The sequence below is a fragment of the Triticum aestivum genome, chromosome 5D (genome assembly GCF_018294505.1).
Source record: "Triticum aestivum cultivar Chinese Spring chromosome 5D, IWGSC CS RefSeq v2.1, whole genome shotgun sequence".
In the NCBI taxonomy this organism is placed as follows: domain Eukaryota; kingdom Viridiplantae; phylum Streptophyta; class Magnoliopsida; order Poales; family Poaceae; genus Triticum; species Triticum aestivum.
The window spans coordinates 371,401,716-371,410,069 of NC_057808.1; the positions used below are offsets into that span (position 1 = coordinate 371,401,716).

At 45.6% G+C, this 8,354-nt stretch overlaps 1 long non-coding RNA gene across 2 annotated transcripts; it reads right to left on the reverse strand.

The window, feature by feature from the left end:
* Positions 1-864: 864 nt before the first annotated feature.
* Positions 865-3,661, reverse strand: LOC123121848 (uncharacterized). 2 transcript variants are annotated; one of them, XR_006459880.1, is made up of 5 exons: positions 3,198-3,661; positions 2,717-2,980; positions 2,410-2,466; positions 1,690-1,887; positions 865-1,209 (listed from the first exon to the last, which is right to left on the reverse strand). It is a non-coding gene; the product is annotated as an uncharacterized lncRNA (long non-coding RNA). The 2 variants fall into 2 exon arrangements; XR_006459879.1 differs by lacking the exon at positions 2,410-2,466.
* Between the last annotated feature and the right edge of the window lie 4,693 nt (positions 3,662-8,354).

Here is an 8,354-nt window from a genome sequence, read left to right on the forward strand (position 1 = left end):
TACGCCGCCCGCTCTCAAATCGAATAGTACTGCGCCGCCCGCTGCATGCCCGGCTGAACACGCCTCCTCGCCTCCATCAAACCCCTCCATTAAACCCGCATGCAAACCGAGAAACCTACTCCGGCCACACGTCCGTTCATGAGCGGGCCGGAATTAAACACAACACCGGCCGAGCTCCTCCCGTCCGCCCTCAGTTTAACGAGGCCAAATGCCAGCCAAGCTCCTACCGTCCGCCCTCTATTTACACGAGGCCAGACAGACAGCGGGCAAGAATCGCACCCCTCCGCCGCTCCCCCATCTCCTCCTTCACCATTTTCTCCACTCTTCCGATGGCTTCTGAGGAGCCGTTCTCCGGCATATTACCTGGCTGGGTGGCCCGCCGACACTACACCACGGTAGAGCTTCCGTGACACACCAATGTCGGCATAGGGTACCTTTGCCGACAGTTAAGTTGTAGCTAACACCAATGCTGACAGAAGAAGAAAGAGTCGGAGGACTTGCTGTGGGCAAAGGTAATGCCGACAGTTATTTACTTCCCGACACTTTTTCAGTCGGCATACACCCTACATACGCCGACAAATAGTATGTCCACATACACCCTACATACGCCGACACTTTATCAGACAACATACACCCTACCTATGCCAACAGATAGCGTGTCCACATATACCCTACCTATGCCGACACTTTATTAGCCACATACACCATATCTATGCCAACAGATAGTCTATCAGCATACACCCTACCTACACCGACAGATAGTGCCTTTGCCGACCGATAAATTGTTGGTAAAGTGATGTGCCGCCAAACAATATATATAAGCTCTAAACAGATTCAATTATTATCCACACATCCAGAAGTAGGTTCAAGATGAACACATTGTACAACAATGAAATATATTCACAAACGTGCATATACATTGAACACAAGTTGACAAACACATCAATCTTGACAAAGCATAGTTTTTACCATCTTAACAATCACCCAGAACACACAAGTCACAAAAAGATAGCACTATTTGCTGGTATGAGAAACTTCAACTAGATGATCCAGAACACACAAGTCTGTATCCAGATGCACAAAATGCAAGCTCCAAAATAACCAAATCACCAAATGGTCTAGAAGACACATAAGATCCATGATTACAAGTTGGTTGGTCCATAAACGCTGCAAAGTCATCACGTCCATGTGCACCAGTTGGCTAAGTGCCTGAATTTTTTTCACAAAAAATTGTCAAGAAAGTGGAATCAGCTCAAGTTGTTCAAAGCTCATTTGTGGATTAACACATATTCGATCAATAAATCCTCATGATATCATAGTTAATAGTATGGTTTCTACAAAAGTTATAATTGGCTCACATGGTACTATATAGAACTATGTTCATGTGCTTGCAGTTTTATCAACAATGAAGGTATTGACCATCCAAAACAGAGATCATACAACCCAATAGATTATTTTATAGCCTATTAGATAAGCATTCACTGAAGAAAAGACAAACTCCTTCGCAACCTCTCTAGATTTTCATGATTAAGAGCTACATGACCATGGATAAAAAAGGAAACCATGACACATAGATACACAAGCAATTTAGTGTTAACACATAGGCCAGCAACCTTGTAAAGTGACATTTTAGAATATGTTCTTATGCAATAGCATGTGAGCTAATTACTACTGAAACAAAGAATGTACCTAGTAGTTGAGGTACCCGGCAAAGTAGCCCTCCGTTCGCCACCGATTGCCCACAATAAGTCGTGGACCTGGTTCCTGGTGAGGTAGCCTTCCATCCACCATTCGTTATCCGCAGCATGTGGGTGACCATGGTTCCCAGAGAGATAGCCATCTGTTCTCCGCCCATTGCCTGCGCTGCATGCTGGTGGTCATGGTTCCCTGCTTTTGTCAGCAAGAGTAAATGGATTAGTAACTTGTTTCTCGGTGTCGAGCATTGTAATGACGACAACTGTATGTAACTGCACTAATTGCATCTATTTTTTACTCTATAATTATGTTCAATTGGCATAGGTGTACCAAGGTACAACACTGAATATAAGCATAAAAAGTACATGTCTCTGTCAGTTTAATCGCTCAAATATCAGTCAAGTCACAAAATAGCATCTCTACGACATGTAGAGTTAATTTCCAAAGCATGGACTATTAAAAAATAATCGAACCAAGCAGGTACGTATTGCTTTTTTATCAACCAAAAAAAGGGTTCATTGGTTCAGGCCCCTATTGCTTCTGTTCTAATACATAGTTGCTTTGGGAAGACATCAGTATGAATAAAGCCGATAAATACAGTATGCATGCAGATAGATCCTACATACAGAGAAACAAATCATGTCATCTTGTAACTTCTAAACACACTAAAAGGCTAAAGGCATATCTTTACAGATAATTGACCATGATACCTACACTTTGTTCAATGCCCTTCTCGGATTGGTCATCCATCCAGTTTATTCTCTCAAGCATCTACCATAAAATAAAAGTGGTGTTCAGCTGTTACATAATGCCCACTGGATTGTTTCAAATACCGGTCATGAGTTGCACAAACATTAGCAGAGCATTTCCTAATACAACCAGTGAGCCACAATTACAATGGCTAGTGCTGGTAGTAGTGAATTTAAATTACACATGACGCAATCACAGGACAAACTGAGCCATTCAGTTGCAAACTACGCTCTACACTTTGAAATAAGCCATTTGGGGTGCATAGACGTACTTAAATGGCAAAGATCTTGGTCTTCAAGTTGTGGGAGTTGTGCAGAATGTGGACTGGTCGCAGACACATCTCAAGGTTGTTCTGTAGATCCCACCCACACTATCAGATCAGCTGAAACAAAGCAGCCCAATTTTAGTCGAGAGAGTTAAAAGTAGGCACATAAACCATAGCAGTAGTATAAGGGCTCATGGAGAGTAAGAAGAAAAACCAGTGCCTATTCAGTTCCAAGTGGACTCGCCACGCGTTGACTGAAAAACAGCTCATCTGCCAAGATAGTAAGCTGATACATATTAAAATTGTTTGTGATAAACTGAACCAGATCCATAACAGAGTAACTGAAAATTTTCAGATCCATAGCATTTTTAGAGAAATAAAGCATCACATAACAGAGAAGAGCTTGTCAGACCAAACTAATAGATATAACCAACTAGGCAGGCACATGAGAATGGCAGAAGATAATTTTTCCTGGGATGCAACATACCACATACGGGATCTTTCCTTGAGAGGAGGAAGAGGAGGGCGATGTCTTGGTCCTTCCTGACAGGAAGAAGAGGAGGGGTCTTTCCCTGAGAGGAGGAAGAGGAGGTCGCTGTCTTGGTCCTTCATGAGGGCTAGCGGTGGTCGGTGAAGGCCCCGGCGGACGCGGCTGTCGGTGGCCGTGTCAATGGGGAAGGCATGCATCGATGGGGTTAGGGATCTGGGTTATGCTCACCGCCGTCGGTGGGGACTCGGGCCAACAAAGATGCCCATGTGGTGGCAAAGAAGGGGGCAGGGAAGGCAGGCGATGGAGGGGCCGGGAGCTCGGGGCTATGGCCGCCGGTGGCGGCAGGGACGTGTCCGAGGATGGAGACCCCGAGAACGGCGGCGGCGGAAGTTGGGGGCAGGGCAGAGTGGATAGGGTTAACGCGAGTGGATGTGAGGCTACGGGTTCTTTGGGGGTGAAAACTGGGCCGCTCGCACTGAAATTTTTGGGCTCTCGCGCCTAATTCACGCGGCAATTGTTTGGCCTTTCCTTGCTTGACACGTGTCCACATACGCCGACACTTAATATGTGTCCATACACCCTACCTACGCCGATATATATTATGTCGTTAAGCACATTCCTACGCCGACTGAAAAACTATCAGGATGTGCACATCTACCGACAGATGATATGTCACTAAGTGGTTGCCGACATATACATTGTCGTTGCATGATTTCTGACACATAGTGTGTCTATTATGATGTACATTGGCTGACAGATGATCTGATTACAAACTTCAGAGCTACGTCGACATATCTCCTGTAGAGATTAATAGACCTTTGCCAACAAAAGTGTGTCACCTAACCTCTACCATGGTGTAGTGCGAGCCCTCCGGATACGGGCGAGGCCGCTCGGTGCTTCACCAACCTTGCTTGGCCTGACGGAGCCAGTTGCCGCCCCAAGCAGGCGCGTGGTTCAGCAACTCGCCGCTCCAGTTCAGCTCGATGAGGAGTGGCGAGTTGCTCCATGCCGGCACGGCGGCGAGCACACCGGTATGGGCGTCGTCGCTGCCGCGTCGTACCGCGCCACCAGTGTCTGCGGTGCCGGGCCTCCCGTGCCTGCGGCAGCGCCATGCAGGTAGAGACAGAAGCCGGGTGCGTGGAGAGCGACGAGCCGGTGGCCAGCTTCTCCGTGTCCGCCGCCATCATCGAGGAGAAGTAGAACACGGGAGGCCGCCGCCACTTGGGTCCCATGAAGGCCACCGCCGAGGCGACGACTGCGCATTCAGGTTGTTTCTTTGCTTCTTCGTCTCTTCCGAGGACCTTCGTCGACCACGCAAGTGTCTGCCGGACATGAGGAAGACAAAGGGATCCGCGGGCGGCCATTTAGATTATGTACTCCCTCTCCAACTGGCGGGAAATATTTGTTCTAAGAATGGACAAATTTTATGTATCTATAACTAAAATAAGTCTAGATACATCAATTTCTAGGACAAGTATTTTCGGAGGGAGGGAGTATTAATTATACCAAGAGAGCCGGATTGGCACCGCTTAGTTCATGTAAATGTAATCAAATCCATCATGTTTATATGAAGATCCGACTTTTTTATACGAAATCCTTCATGCTTATATGAAATCAGTCCGTGTTTGCACGAATTTCATCTGGTTGGTTAGAGTTGTGGAAATGTATGCCGCTGGCGTTTGATGTCCTCCTCCGCGGAAGGAAGCAGGAGGAAATTTGCCGGCTGCCGTTGGAGATGCTCTTATGCTGGAAATAATAGAGTGACATGCAATCCATTTGAGTTAATTGCGTGTATGATTGTCCCTCTATAAAAAGTTAATTGCATGTACATTGTACACGTGACTTGCAGGGTGGCTACAGCTTCATACAGAAAGTTAAAAAGAAACAAGTCCATCCTTAATCTTGTATTCTAAGTACTCTGTGGGTTCCACTGTCAGTACAGTAGCGAAAGAAGTATATATTAAATAAGTAATATATAATATAAAAATCTAAAGTTAAAGACAGAATTCGAATTCATGTCATTGCGTTGCGAGCATCCGGCGCTAACCAGTCTAGCACATTTTTGTTGTAGACCATGCTGGAGATATATCTCCATGTCTACTCTTATACTCCATCTGTTCCTAAATATTTGTCTTTTTCAGATTTCAAATGGACTCGCACATACGGATGTGCATGTAGACATATTTTAGAGTGTAGATTCACTCATTTTGCTCCATATGTAGTCACTTGTTGAAATCTCTAAAAAGACAAATATTTAGGAACGGATGGAGTAGAAAACAGAGTTGGTGATGATGGTGTGTGTGCCATCCTGCAATATAGGCCGTCGGATTTATATCTAATAGATAGGAAGGAAACTATGGCAATTTTGCAAAAATATACCCACACCCCTCTCCACGTTCGCAAATACGGCCTTCCCTCATTCATCCTTTTCTCTCACAAGATAAACTACTCATACAAATGCATCTTGATGTTCCGTGCAACGCATGGGCATCTAGCTAGTTTCTTTTAAAATAGTTACTGTGATAATTGGGTTGAAGTGATATATTTTATGTCTGCCCCGAATGATTTCAGATTCACTAGTAGTAACAAAGAAAAGGTTTCCTTGTTAATTAACAGAAAACAGGGTGAAAACTATCACATGAGGCCGGTAAAAACGAGGCACACTGGGTTCAGCGTCATCGTCACTACAGCTATGCGCGTGCGAGAAGTCTACATATCGAGGGGGCTACTAAGCGAGGCACAGAGACACAATGTTCGAGAGAGAAACCAATTGACAGATTACAATCAGATCGAGTTGTCACCCTTCTGCTGTCATTGTTGGGGCGGGGGGGAGGGGGAGAGAGAGAAAGACGTATCGAGAGTGTGCGCAGTAGGCACAGAGGCACAACTAGCGAGTGTGTATGTATGTGTGCGTGTGTTTGAAAGAGGAGTAGATAGATTACTATCAAGAACGAGGTGCCGCCCTACTCCTTCGGTGTCGGGTAGTGTGTGAGCGTGTGTGTGTGTGTTTGAGAGAGAAGCCAATCGATAGATTAGTATCAAGATCGAGGTGTCACCCTACTCCTTCGGTGTTGGGAAGTGTGTGTGTGTGGTTGTGTGGGTGTGGGTGTGTGTGTCGAGGGGGGGGGCAGTGACACTTACATATCCCTACTCTTATAAAAAATAAAGTTGGTGATGATGGTGTTCCTGCCATCCTACAATATAGGCCATCCGATTTATATCCGACGGATAGGAAGGAAACTGTGGCAATTTTGCAAAAAGATACCCACACCCCTCTCCGCATTTGCAAATAAGGCATTCCGTTGTTCATCCTTTTCTCCCACAAGATAAACTACTCATACAAATGCATCTTGATGTTCCGTGCAATGCATGGGCATCTTGCTGGTAGGGAGAAGGAGTTTGTGTGACACAGATCTAGCTATATTAAGGGATAGGTAGATAGCATTTTTGCGAGGCATACTTAAAGCATCACGAAGATAAACAAAACGGTGTGCATGCAAGTGCCGGAAAAAATGAAGCTTGAAACAATGTGTGTGTGCGCACGCACGCGCGCGCGTGTGTGTGTGTGTGAGAGAGAGAGAGAGAGAGCGAAATCTCAAAACAAAAGGTGCTCTGCTGGAATCCCATTGTATGTATTCATATGGTTCCGGAACTCGAGTTAACCTTAGGCATATGTGTGAGAGACATTATTATACTTTGAGACATTAGTGGCTGTGGGTGGGCGGAATTAAAGGGGTGGGCGTATTCGACAGAGAGAGCGTGTGTGTTTCTGTGTGAGAGACTTGTAGGACGGGGTAGAAAGACGAATTCTAACCTTGACGGAGGGAGAGAAATACATGAAGTGCGCATGTGTGATTCCGATGCCCATAGGGAGATGATTAATGTATGCGTGTGAGAGAGGTTGCACAATTCATTCACGTATCACTATCTAGCGATCGTGGACGTGCATCGCTTGAACATAAATCAATATCTACTTCGTATCGTGGCCAAAGGTACAATATCGATTCAATGCTATAAAGATTGGATACTCACATATCACATTTTTTCTATTTCAATAAACCTTTTCAGTTGTGCATGCCAAAGTTACAGTGATGTTTCTTCAAACAACCAATGTAGCTATCATGTACATGCACCATTGTTACTCTTGCATTCAAAATCATTAGTCTTGGATGATTTAAGGTTTTATTATGAAGTAATATATGTAATATTCATATATGAATTCAACGGGTACGCAATTTATGAAATGGAGGCTATGTAATCATATGAGGTAACACTTTTAAGTAGCAGACTACAATATCCATTTCTTTTTGTGCGCCTCTACACTAACACGTCAATGCATTATGTTTAAAGTAAATAACCAATTGCACTAAATTATCTATTTACATGAGAAATACATAAGCTGAGCGTTTGATCCCTTTTTTGTGAACGCGCCACTACACACGTACGATTGGTCGCGCCCGTGTGAACGTCCAAGTTATCGGCCATCATCCCGAGTTATTGTCTTTTTTCTGGGGTGGACTTCACACCAGTTATTAACTGCTCACGTGTGCCCCGTGTACACAGTCTCGCATGACCTTCCCGCTAGCACGGTCCAAAATTAGTTGAAACTGGATATGAACGATCCCGCGGGCGGCAAAATTTCCCGCCTCCTTCTAAAATTTCCGCCACCTTAGTCTTTAGCATGCGAAATTCCCCTTTTGTCCTTGGTGCACGGAGACCAACAGTTACAATACCGCCCTCATCTACATAATAGGTCGGGGCTGCTTTGGTAACTTCCGGTTCCGCCCACTACACGGCACCACCATTTCCTCTCCCCCTCCCACAAAAAGGACTAACTCCACAGCACCAGACCATCTCACATCACGCCGTCCGTACTTCATTGGCCTTTCTCCCCTCCCCTCTCGAAACCCTAGACTGCTCAGCCACCGGCGTACCAGAGCCCATTCACTGCCAGCAGCGTCCACCTCGCCGGATCTGCTTCCGCGGCCGCATCTACCCCTCCCACCTCCCCTAGAAACAAGTAGACTGCTCATCCACCACTGTACCATAGCCCATTCAGTGCCGGCCTTGTCCACGGCGCCGGATCTGCTTCGCCGGTACTCTCGTCAACCGCAGCGCATCTGCAGTGGCTCATTCGTACTCCCCACCGGAGAC